Raw genomic sequence first — 13064 nt, 5'->3', positions numbered from 1 at the left:
AACACAAAATTCCAGGTCTGTATCTATCCCTGGCCACCAAACGTGTGACCTGGCAATTGCTTTCATCATGACAATGCCTGGGTGCTCATTGTGGAGTTCTCTGATGAACATCTCTCTGCCCATCTGGGACATGACTACTCGGTTTCCCCACAGTAGGCAATCGGCCTGAATCGAGAGTTCATCCTTGCCCCTGTGAAATGGTTTGAATTCCTCAGGGCATGCCCCGTACGTGGCTGCCCAGTCCCCATTCAGGGCACATTTCTTGACTAAAGACAGTAGCGGGTCTCTGTTCGTCCAGACTTTGATCTGATGGACTGTCATGGGTGAGCCTTCGCTTTCGAAAGCTTCAACAGCCATGACCATCTCAGCAGCATGTTCGGTTGCCCCCTCGGTGGTGGCTAGTGGGAGCCTGCTGAGTGCATCGGCGCAGTTTTCAGTGCCCGGTCTGTGACGAATTGCATAGCCATAGGCGGCTAACGTGAGTGCCCATGTCTGTATGCAGGCCAATGCATTTGCATTTATGGCCTTGTTGTCGGCCAAAAGGGACGTGAGGGGTTTGTGATCTGTCTCCAGCTCAAATTTCCTGCCAAACAGATACTGGTGTATTTTCTTTACTGCATATACACATGCAAGCGCTTCCTTTTCTCCCATCCCGTGGCCCCTTTCTGCCTGGGACAGACTTCTGGAGGCATAAGCTACCAGCTGTAACTGACCCTTGGCATTAACATGCTGCAATACACACCTGACCCCATAGAATGACGCATCGCACGTTAAAACAAGTTTCTTACATGGGTTGTATAGCGTTAACAGGTTGTTGGAGCATAACAAATTGCGTGCTCTATCAAAAGCCCTTTCCTGACTGTCCCCTCGGATCCATTCGCGACCTTTGCGTAGGAGCACGTGTAGCGGCTCTAACAGCGTGCTCAATTTGGGAAGAAAGTGACCAAAATAGTTCAGGAGCCCCAGGAACGAACGCAGCTCCATCGTGTTACAGGGTCTGGGTGCTCTCTGGATCGCTACCGTTTTGGACGCAGTAGGTCTGATTGCTACCCTCATCCCCAGGAATTCTACCTCTGGAGCTAGGAAGACGCACGTCGCCTTTTTCAGTCGCAGCCCTACCCGGTCCAATCTGCATAGCACCTCCTCCAGGTTGTGGAGGTGTTCATTATCGCAATCAGTGATGAGGATGTCGTCTTGAAAAACCACCGTCCTTGGAATCGACTTGAGGAGGCTTTCCATATTGAATTGAAAGATCGCGGCGGCCGAGCGAATCCCAAACGGACATCTGTTATACTCAAAAAATCCCTTGTGTGTCGTGATGTTGGTCAGCTTCTTCGACTCACTCGCCAGCTCCTGGGTCATGTAAGCTGAGGTCAGGTCCAATTTTGAAAAAAGTTTGCCACCGGATAGCTTCACGAAGAGGTCCTCCACTCTCGGTAGCGGGTACTGGTCTTGGAGTGACACCCGATTGATGGTGGCCTTGTAATCACCACATATCCTGACCGACCAGCCGCCTTGAATACCGACACAATCGGGCTCGCCCAGTCACTGAATTCGACTGACGAGATGATGCCTTCCCTCAGCAGGCGGTCCAATTCGCCTTCTATCTTTTCCCACATCACGTACAGCACCGCTCTGGCCTTGTGGTGTACTGGCCTGGTGTCTGGGTTTATGTGAATCACTCCCTTGGTCCCCATGAATGTGCCAATGCCGGGTTGAAATAATGAGTCAAATTTGTCCAGGACCTGTGAGCATGATATTCACTCCACAGAAGAAATTGCATTGACATCGCCCCATTTCCAGTTCATGACAGCAAGCCAACTCCTCCCTAGTAGTGCGGGACCATCCCCCGGGACAATCCCGAGTGGCAACCTGTTCTCCGAATCTTTGTGGGTCGCGACTACTGTGGCGCTGCCTAGCACCGGAATGATCTCCTTTGGATATGTCTGTAGCTGTGCGTCAATCGGCAATAATTTTGGCCTCCTGGCATTGGACGCCCACAACTTGTCGAACTGTTTGATATTCATCAGGGACTGGCTGGCCCCTGTGTCTAGCTCCATTGATACTGGGATGCCATTGAGGAGCACTTTCATCATTATCGGTGGCGTCCTGGTGTATGAACTCGCTGAACTTCAGCTTCCAGCAATTTCCTCCAGTGTTCATTTGGTCTTGTAGGGCTTACATCAGGCCCTCGTACATCAACCTGGCTGCAGGCTTCCTGCACATACGCGCCAAGTGACCACTAACGTTGCAATTTCTGCAGGTGCATTGCTGATACCTGCAAGCTCTGGCTGTGTGTTTGGCTCCACACCTCCAACATGAGCCGTTGTTGGAAACAAAAGGTCCATTACCAGTTGATCGTCTCTGACTGTCTCTGTAACTGTGCTTAAGCGCACCATTAACAGGTGTTGATGGCCCTATTACTGGCCGCATTGTCCCTTGTGATGGCATGAATCACCGTTCAGCTAGCCATTCTCTCTGTTGAATTCCCCCTTTGGGTTCGACTACATGCTCGGGCATGTCCGATTGCCCCTGCCTGTCTGGAGAACTGTGTGCCGCGTTAACAATGTTGACTCCCTGTCCATTTGCTGCATTTAAACCAAGATTTTTGTCAAACATCATTCTGGTCTCTTCCTCCCCTGAGATAAATGTCTGGTCCATCAAAGCCGCCGTTTCCAGGGTCAAGTCTTTGGTCTCAATCAGTTTCCTGAAAACCCCAGCGTGCCCGATGCCCTCAATAAAAAAGTCTCGCAGCATCTCCACTCTGCATGCATCTGGGAACTTACATAGGCTCGCCAGTCGCCGGAGGTCTGCCATGAAATCTGGAACGCTTTGCCCTTCTCGCCGCCGGTGCGTATAAAACCGGTGTCTCGCCATGTGCATGCTGCTCGCCAGTTTAAAGTGTTCCCCGATCAACTTACTGAGCTCTTCAAAAGTCTTGTCCGCCGGCTTCTCTGGCGCTGGAAGGTCCTTCATCAGTGAGTACATCCTGGATCCACAAACCGTCAGGAAATGAGCCCTGCGTTTGTCAGCGAATCCTGTCCCAGCCATTCCTTAGTGACAAAACTTTGCTGTCGTCTCTCAATAAAATCGTCCCAATCATCACCAACACAGTACTTCTCATCTGTGCTGCTAGTGGCCATGCTCGCGTGGTTTAAATCCCAGTTTCTCGTCACCAATGATATGTCCTTACTATACAGTATAAATGCACACGAGGCCCATACTTGAGGGAAGGTCACTCTGTGACCAGTAACCTTTATTTCAGCACTGAAGTGATGAAGGTGGGTGGAGCTTCCCCTTTTATACCTGAAAGTCCAGGTTAGGAGTGTCTCCCCCAAGTTCACCACCTAGTGGTCAATGTTCTCACAGTGTACAACTTCGGTCAGTTTATACATGGGTTACAATGACAGTTGAATACATGACATCTGCGAGCTCATCAAATCCGTGGCCCAACATGGCCAAGCATTCTTCTTCCAGCCTGAAGTTGCCTGCCAATAGCAACCAGCATGATATGCTGGTGAACTATTTTGCCCTCATTGAAATCTCTCACTGACCTTGTAAGCAAAGTGTCATGTCACATAAAAGTGTCGTTTGCAACTCGGAGCCTCACCCAGCATTCTGCGGGCAACCGTCGCAGTCACTGACAACTGCGACATAAGATCCTCCAGCCTCCATTTAAATATATGCTGCCAATAGCGCCTGCTGCACCCTGGGACTGCCTGTATTTTTTCAGGCGTTTCCTGGGGCGGGCGTTAAATGAGGCGTTAAGACCGAAAGTTCCATCTGGGGGCTAGCGCAGCCTTGCACAAAGATTGACGTCATAATCACACTGAAAACAGAGGGAGGGGCAGTAGGTTTTTGCTCCGGCGCAAAGCAATAGCCGAATCTTCCAGCCGGGTGCTAAATCCTGGACACCAGGCATAACACCCAAAAACATCATTTAACGCCCCATGGGGTGCTAACCGAGCAGCAAATGAACCGAAGATCCAGCCCGGTTAACCATTCGGAGTGACTATTTGTCCTAACTCTCGCTTCTGCACATGCGTTTCCCGATGCATGCGCAGAAGCGAGCATTAGGACAAATAGTCACCGACTCCATCCCAAGCCCTCAGTGCCATTTCCATAACCCTTTTCTGTGCATGAACCCTCCTCGCTCCCCCGCCCCCCACCCCCCCCACTACCCCCCCCCCCCCCCCCCCCCCCGCCCCAGAGCAGTCCTGTGCCTCTGATCAGGCAGAGGGTGGCCAGGACCAGTTCCTTTCTCAGCGGCAGGTTGAGTGAAGAGTGCGGGGAGAGAGAGAAGCGGGGCGTTGGGGAGAGAGAAACATAGAAACATAGAAAATAGGTACAGGAGTAGGCCTTCAGCCCTTTGAGCCTACACCGCCATTCAATAAGATCATGGCTGATCATTCCTTCAGTACCACTTTCCTGCTTTCTCTCCATATCCCTTGATCCTCTTAACCGTAAGGGCCATATCTAACTCCCTCTTGAATATATCCAATGAACTGGCATCAACAACTCTCTGCGGCAGGGAATTCCACAGGTTAACAACTCTCTGAGTGAAGAAGTTTCTCCTCATCTCAGTCCTAAATGGCCTACCCCTTATCCTAAGACTATGTCCCTTGGTTCTGGACTATCCCAACATTGGGAAATGGGGCGATGGGGAAAGAGAGAAGTGGGGCATTGAGGAGTGAGAGAAGCGGGGCATTGGGGAGAGAGAAAAGCGGGGCGATGGGGAGAGAGGGAAGTGGGGCGTTGGGGAGAGAGAGAAGCGGGGCATTGGGGAGTGAGAGAAGCGGGGCGATGGGGAGAGAGGGAAGTGGGTGATGCGGAGAGAGAGAAGCGGGGCGATGGGGAGAGAGGGAAGTGGGCGATGGGGAGAGAAGCGAGGCGATGAGGAGAGAGGGAAACGGGGCGACGGGGAGCAGTTCATTTCTCATTCAGCGCCAGTTTGAGAGAAGAGTCAAGCAGCATGGTAAAGTGCTCCGTGAGGAGAGAGACACGCATGGGGGGGGCGGGGGGCTGGGTGGGAGAGAGTGAGGGAGAGCCTGGGGGGGGTGGGGGAGAGAGAGAGAGAGAGAGAGAGAGAGAGCCTGGTGGGGAGAGAGAGAGAGTCTGGGGAGGGGTGAGAGAGACACGGGGAGAGAGAGTGAGCTGGGGGTGGGCGGGGTGGCGGGGAGAGTGAGCCTGGGGAGTGGGGCTGGAGAGAGCCTGGGGGGTGGGATAGAGAGAGAGAGAGAGAGAGAGAGAGAGAGAGAGGGAGAGAGAACCTGGGGGGAGGGGGGAGCGAGAGAGAGCTTGGGGGGTTGGGGGTGGGGGGGGAAGAGAGAGACACAGTTTTGTGGTGGTGGTGGGGATCAGAGGGGAGTGTTTTGGATCGATAATAATAGACTCAGGTTCGGGATCTGGATGAATGTTAAATAAGAGACAAGGCAAATGAAGTAAAGATAAAACACCGTTTACTGAGAGAAAAGAAACATAATACAGTTTACGAAGAAAAGAGAAGTATGATAAGATGCAACAAAGCTCACAGCCTTCAGCCCGTCGGGAACTCCGCAACGACGGCTGGTCAGGAGCCTTGGTGGTCCCGGCACCGCTCGCGAATCACGGTCCAAGGTGAAGTATAAAGAGCTACTGGACAGTTCCGTTCCTTTATACTATTGAACAAACATGGGTGCACGTGGCTTATGGTCAACTCCTAATCTGTAAGACCCCAGCTGTTCTTCCACAAAGCATGAGACCTCGAGACGCGATCGTCCCATAAACAAGATGGTGTGCGCATCAAGGTCTCTCTCTCTCTCTCTGCATCAACAACATTCCACGAGGCATGAAGCAGAAAACGCACTGTAAATGTCGGAATATCATAATTAACCCTATGTGATTAACCCTATTCAATACAGGGAGAGAGGAAACTCAGGGAAGACGGATCACGTTCTTCCAACCCTCTAGTGCGTGCAAGCTCGGTGCGTGTTTTACAAGGGACATCTATCCTCTGTGGCTTCTGAAGTCAAAATGGATTAAATTACAAATTGGAAAGTCAGTCGGAACTTGGGCTGGGCGGTTCCAGTTACACATTCCAGAGGAACTTCAGGGTGTGTTTTATCCTGCAAGGGGACTAATCAGCAATAGGTCATGTGATAATGAAGAGCCAATCAGAAACGGCTGCCTTTCAGTTAGTACAAATAAATGCATCCTCAACTATTATACTCCAATCCTTTTGTAATATAGGCTAACATACTACTTGCTTTCCTAATTTCTTGCTGTACCTGCATGCTAATTTTCAGTGATTTGTGTACAAGGATACCCACGTTTACCAATCTCTCACCGTTTAAAAATATTCTGCTTTTCTATTTTTCAAACCAAAGTGGATAACTTCACATTTCTCCACATTATATTCCATCTGCAATGTTCTTGCCCACTCACTTAACCTGTCTAAATCTCATTGCAAACTCTTTGGGGCCAAAATTGCCTCTTCCCTTAAGACCTCTGGCCACCGGAAATCGGCGGCTACGCTGCAGAGTGCAATGGCCACCGATTTTGTGTGTAATGGCCGCCATTTTGAAAATTCTGCTCCTGCGACATCCCAGCGGTGACCCGCTGCCCCCCGCCCCCCCCACCACTGTTCCGATGCTGCCGATCCGTCCTAAGTCTGGCATCAGAACGCGCACCGTCGCTGTTCCCCGACGATAAAATATTGATGCCACTGCTCGGTGCCTTCAGCAGCTTTTTCTGCCAGTGCAGAGCTTGAAGTGTACTCAAAATGACAGTGTGGCTGCCAGTAAAGGGGAGGACCTACTGCCATGGCCGCCATTTCTTTTTTGTCAGCCGACTGCCATGTCGGGCTGACAATTATGTCCCCGGGTTCAGTCGGGCCACTGACTGGCAGCCTGGCATCCCCTCTTGGGTGCCAGGCTGCTGGCCCAGCCTAAACCCTCCCTGGTAGCCCAGTGGATCGAGCTTAAATAAGCGCACTGATCTCCCCTTTAAGTAAAGAGGAGAGACGTGATAACGTGGCACCATGACTGACAGCAGCGGACACTCCACCCTCTAATGTGTGAACGTCCACTCACCGCTGCACATCCGCCCCCATTATCGCCGACTTCCGATCCACTGGGAAAAAAAGACAGAGCGGAATCTCTATCAAGAGGCCACTGCATCAACTGCGCCAGATGAAACACGGTAGATGCGCCCCATTTCCAGCAATAGGCAATTCCGGCCCCTTTGTGTCCTTCTCACAACTTACTTTCCCACCTAGCTTTGTATCATCAGCAAACTTGGATACATTACACTCAGGTCCCTCATCTACGTCATTGATATAGATTATAAATAGCTGAAGCCTGAGCACTGATCCTTGCGGTACCCCACTAGTTACAGCCTGCCAACCCAAAAATGACTCGCTTATTCCGACTCTGTTTTTTGTCTGTAAACCAATCCTTAATCCATGCTAATATATTACCCCAATCCCATGAGCCCTAATTGTGTGTCATCATCATCATCATAGGCAGTCCCTCGGAACTGAGGAAGACTTGCTTCCAATCCTGGCGTGAGTTCTTTGGTGGCTGAACATTCCAATACGAGAGCCACAGACTCTGTCACAGGTAGGACAGATAGCCGTTGAGGGGGGGGGAGTGGGTGGGACTGGTTTGCCGCACGCTCTTTCCGCTGCCTGCTCATGATTTCTGCATGCTCTCGGCGATGAGACTCGAGGTGCTCAGCGCCCTCTCGGATGCACTTCCTCCACTTAGGGCGGTCTTGGGCCAGGGACTCCCAGGTGTCAGTGGGGATGTCGCATTTTATCAGGGAGGCTTTGGGGGTGTCCTTGTAGCGTTTTTGTTGCCCACCTTTGGCTTGTTTGCCGAGAAGGAGTTCTGAGTAGAGCAATTGCTTTGGGAGTCTCGTGTCTGGCATTTAATTGTGTGTAATAACCTTTTGTGTGGCACCTTATCGAATGCTTTTTGAAAATCAAAATACACTACAGCCACTGGTTCCCCTTTATCTATCCTGCTCAAAAAACTCTAATAGATTTGCCAAATGCAATTTCCCTTTCATAAAACCATGTTGACTCTGCCAGACTCTGCACTGTGGCAGAAGGACCAGATGTTAACCCTGGATCCAGATACGCCAAATACCAGCCTTCCCCTCTAGTTTGGGCTAGGCCTTGGTTATCCACCCCAAACACGGTCATCTGCATCAGAGGTGAGTGGCTGTGGGGAAGGGACTCCCAGGCCTGAGTTCCCTTGTTCATAAACTAGCAGAACAACAACGGCCAGTATGCCGAGTGAAAGTGGGGACCACATGTGGACCCAGTCTTGGGACTCTCTTATTAAAAGGGGCTGATATTGTTTCGCAACTAGATGTTTCAACTGGGCGGGATTCCAGTTCCAACCCCCATCCCCCAAGACTGGACTATATTTTGTGGTCTCCCCATCTGGTGGATATGTTCAATCTACCCCTAGAAATCAGGGCGCTTCCCCATGATCTTGCATACCCAGCAGGGTCGGTGCCATTGGTTCCTGGCAAGCATGGTTATACTGGGATGATATGCCTGCAGAGTTTTAGGGCATGGAGCTGAAAAAACATTGCCCAAGCAGGAGGAAGGAGGGGCATTGCTCCTTAAAAAATCTCACTGGATTTTCCTTCCATGATTTCAATGGAAGAGAATTCAGGTGGGTTCTGTTCCTCTGAAGTGGTGTACCTTGATTTCCAAAAGACTTTTGATGAAGTTCCACATGAATGTCTATTAATTAACCTCAAAGTTGTGGAGATTCGGGTAAACCTGGGAAATGGGCAAGAAAGTGGATGGCAGGTAGGAAACCGAGTACGGATTGAAGGACTTAAGTCGGAGTTGGGGTGAGTATTGAGTTTGCTGCCACAGCACACAGTGTTAGAATCACGAGTTTATCATTTACATAAATGACCTGGATTCAGAAACTCAATGCAAAATGATCAAATTTGCAGATAATAGAAACCAGCAGGGCCAGTGGAACCAGAAGAGACAGCTTGAAAATTACAGAATCAGTTGGACAAGGTATATAAGTGGGCAGAACAATGACATTTAATGCAGACAAATGTAAAGTGCTACACATGCACATGAATACTCCATTGTGTGTTAAAATATCTAAGGATGAAGCTTAAAGAGATCAAGCAGTCTTAGTAAGCTCAACAGTAAACATGTCCAGACAATGCAAAGCAGCAATCAACAAACTTAATGGAATACTGAACTACAGAGCCAAAACAATAGCATGTGATTCAGAGGAGGTAATTATCAAATGGATGAGACCACACCTTAATAATTCATCCAGTTTTGATCACCAATAAACAAGAGAGATATTCAAGCATTGGCACCAGTACAGAGAAGAACCTGAAGGTTGATCTCTGTGATATATTCACAGAGCACAAGCACACACAGCTTCCTACATGGCTGGCAGCTCTCTCGGAAGCTTCCGGAATCTGCCTGGTTCTGTTTATTATTTACTCTGCAGTTGCAGTATACAATACGTCCACATCCACTCCACAGTGTGGAGCTACAAACATTACAAGCTTACAGACATTACACTTCTCCCTCCTTAATGAAGAAGTTATTATATCATACATAACTTTCATGTTTATACATAACGCAGGATATAGACTTTTTTTTTCCATATTTACAAATGTAACTTTACCACTTTTTTCTGTTTCGAAGAGGATACCTTCACTCTCGAACAGAACCTTCCAAACACCGTGTTGAATCTAAACTCGTCCGAGGTTCATCCTGAGGAACGTTTTCCTCCACGGAATTTCCTTGATATTCATTTGAACTCACTCTAACTTCAGGCTCTTTGTTTTCCTGACTCGGACTCAGACTTTCATTCTGATTCTCTTCTGGATTTGTTTCCAGTACATTGGATTTAGGATTTGCTACTGGTATATCAAAACTGTCTGATGAGTCAGAAATAATTCAATCATTCCCACCTTCAATTCCTTCCATGTCTGTAGGTAAAATGTGATCAATATGAACAAATCTAACCTGTCCATTATCAAACATCTTTACTAAATATGTGTGAGGACCACATATCTTAACCACTCTTCCTGGTAACCACTTTAACCATTTATGGTGATGGTTCTTCACTCTCACATTCTGGTTTAATTTCACACTTCTCTCTTTTACTCTACCTCTATCATGATTCTCTTTCTGTCCCGATGCAGCTACAGAGAGAAGGCAAAAAAGAAGTAGAAAGAAACAGAAAGGTGACATCACAGCCAAGGGGGTAAGTGATTGGCTGGATTGGTGAGTAGTTTTGCTTTTTTTCTCTTCTATAACAGTCAGTAATTTTTAACATTGTTGTTGCCAATTTAAGTGTATCTAAGGGTTAAGTCATGGCAGGGAAGCTCGGCCACGTGATATGCTCCTCCTGTACCATGTGGGAACTCAGGGACGCTTCCGGTGTCCCTGACGACTACATCTGCAGGAAGTGTATCCACCTCCAGCTCCTGATGGACCGTGTTGCGGAATTGGAGCTGAGGGTGGATTCACTCTGGAGCATCCACGATGCTGAGAACGACGTGAGTAGCACATGTAGCGAGTTGGTCTTACCGCAGGAGAAGGATCCACAGCCAGCTAGGGAATGGAAGACCAGCAGGAAGAGCAGTGCAAGGAAGGTAGTGCAGGGGTCCCCTGTGGTCATCCCCCTGCAAAACAGATACACTGCTTTGAGTGCTATTGAGAGGGATGACTCATCAGGGGAGGGCAGCAGCAGCCAAGTTCATGGCACCGTGGCTGGCTCTGTTGCACAGGAGGCAGGAAAAAGAGTGGGAGAGCGATAGTGACAGGAGATTCAATTGTGAGGGGAATAGATAGACGTTTCTGCGGCCGCAACCGAGACTCCAGGATGGTATGTTTCCTCCCTGGTGCAAGGGTCAAGGATGTCTCGGAGCGGGTGCAGGACATTCTAAAAAGGGAGGGAGAACAGCCAGTTGTCGTGGTGCACATTGGTACCAACGATATAGGTAAAAAAAGGGATGAGGTCCTACAAAACTAATTTAAGGAGCTAGGAGCTAAATTAAAAAGTAGGACCTCAAAAGTAGTAATCTCGGGATTTCTACCAGTGCCACATGCTAGTCAGAGTAGGAATAGCAGGATAGCGTAGATGAATACGTGGCTTGAGCAGTGGTGCAGCAGGGAGGGATTCAAATTCCTGGGGCATTGGAGCCGGTTCTGGGGGAGGTGGGACCAGTACAAACCGGATGGTCTGCACCTGGGCAGGACCGGAACCAATGTCCTAGGAGGAGTGTTTGCTGTTGGGGAGGAGTTAAACTAATATGGCAGGGGGATGGGAACCAATGCAGGGAGACAGAGGGAAACAAAAAGGAGACAAAAGCAAAAGACAGAAAGGAGATGGGGAAAAGTGGAGGGTAGAGAAACCCAAGAAAAAGAACAAAAAGGGCCACTGTACAGCAAAATTCTAAAAGGACAAAGGGTGTTAAAAAAACAAGCCTGAAGGCTTTGTGTCTTAATGCAAGGAGTATCCGTAATAAGGTGGATGAATTAACTGTGCAAATAGATGTTAACAAATATGATGTGATTGGGATTACGGAGACGTGGCTCCAGGATGATCAGGGCTGGGAACTCAACATCCAGGGGTATTCAACATTCAGGAAGGATAGAATAAAAGGAAAAGGAGGTGGGGTAGCATTGCTGGTTAAAGAGGAGATTAATGCAATAGTTAGGAAAGACATTAGCTTGGATGATGTGGAATCTATATGGGTAGAGCTGCAGAACACCAAAGGGCAAAAAACGTGAGTGGGAGTTGTGTACAGACCTCCAAACAGTTGTAGTGATGTTGGGGAGGGCATCAAACAGGAAATTAGGGGTGCATGCAATAAAGTTGCAGCAGTTATAATGGGTGACTTTAATATGCACATAGATTGGACTAGCCAAACTGGAAGCAATACGGTGAAGGAGGATTTCCTGGAGTGCATAAGGGATGGTTTTCTCGACCAATATGTCGAGGAACCAACTAGGGGGGAGGCCATCTTAGACTGGGTGTTGTGTAATAAGAGAGGATTAATTAGCAATCTTGTTGTGCGAGGCCCCTTGGGGATGAGTGACCATAATATGGTGGAATTCTGCATTAGGATGGAGAATGAAACAGTTAATTCAGAGACCATGGTCCAGAACTTAAAGAAGGGTAACTTTGAAGGTATGAGGCGTGAATTGGCTAGGATAGATTGCCGAATGATACTTAAGGGGTTGACTGTGGATGGGCAATGGCAGACATTTAGAGACCGCATGGATGAACTATAACAATTGTACATTCCTGTCTGGCGTAAAAATAAAAAAGGGAAGGTGGCTCAACCGTGGCTATCAAGGGAAATCAGGGATAGTATTAAAGCCAAGGAAGTGGCACACAAATTGGCCAGAAATAGCAGCGAACCCGGGGACTGGGAGAAATTTAGAACTCAGCAGAGGAGGACAAAGGGTTTAATTAGGGCAGGGAAAATGGAGTACGAGAAGAAGCTTGCAGGGAACATTAAGGCGGATTGAAAAGTTTCTGTAGATATGTAAAGAGAAAAAGGTTAGTAAAGACAAATGTAGGTCCCCTGCAGTCAGAATCAGGGGAAGTCATAACGGGGAACAAAGAAATGGCAGACCAATTGAACAAGTACTTTGGTTCGGTATTCGCTAAGGAGGACAAAAACAACCTTCCAGATATAAAAGGGGTCAGAGGGTCTAGTAAGGAGGAGGAACTGAGGGAAATCCTTATTAGTCGGGAAATTGTGTTGGGGAAATTGATGGGATTGAAGGCCGATAAATCCCCAGGGCCTGATGGACTGCATCCCAGAGTACGTAAGGAGGTGGCCTTGGAAATAGCGGATGCATTGACAATCATTTTCCAAAATTTCATTGACTCTGGATCAGTTCCTATCGAGTGGAGGGAAGCCAATGTAACCACACTTTTTAAAAAAGGAGGGAGAGAGGAAACAGGGAATTATAGACCGGTCAGCCTGACCTCAGTAGTGGGTAAAATGATGGAATCAATTATTAAGGATGTAATAGCAGCACATTTGGAAAGCGGTGACATGAT

Source organism: Pristiophorus japonicus, chromosome 2 (genome assembly GCF_044704955.1).
Source record: "Pristiophorus japonicus isolate sPriJap1 chromosome 2, sPriJap1.hap1, whole genome shotgun sequence".
Taxonomy (NCBI): domain Eukaryota; kingdom Metazoa; phylum Chordata; class Chondrichthyes; family Pristiophoridae; genus Pristiophorus; species Pristiophorus japonicus.
Note: the sequence above shows the minus strand (reverse complement) of the source record.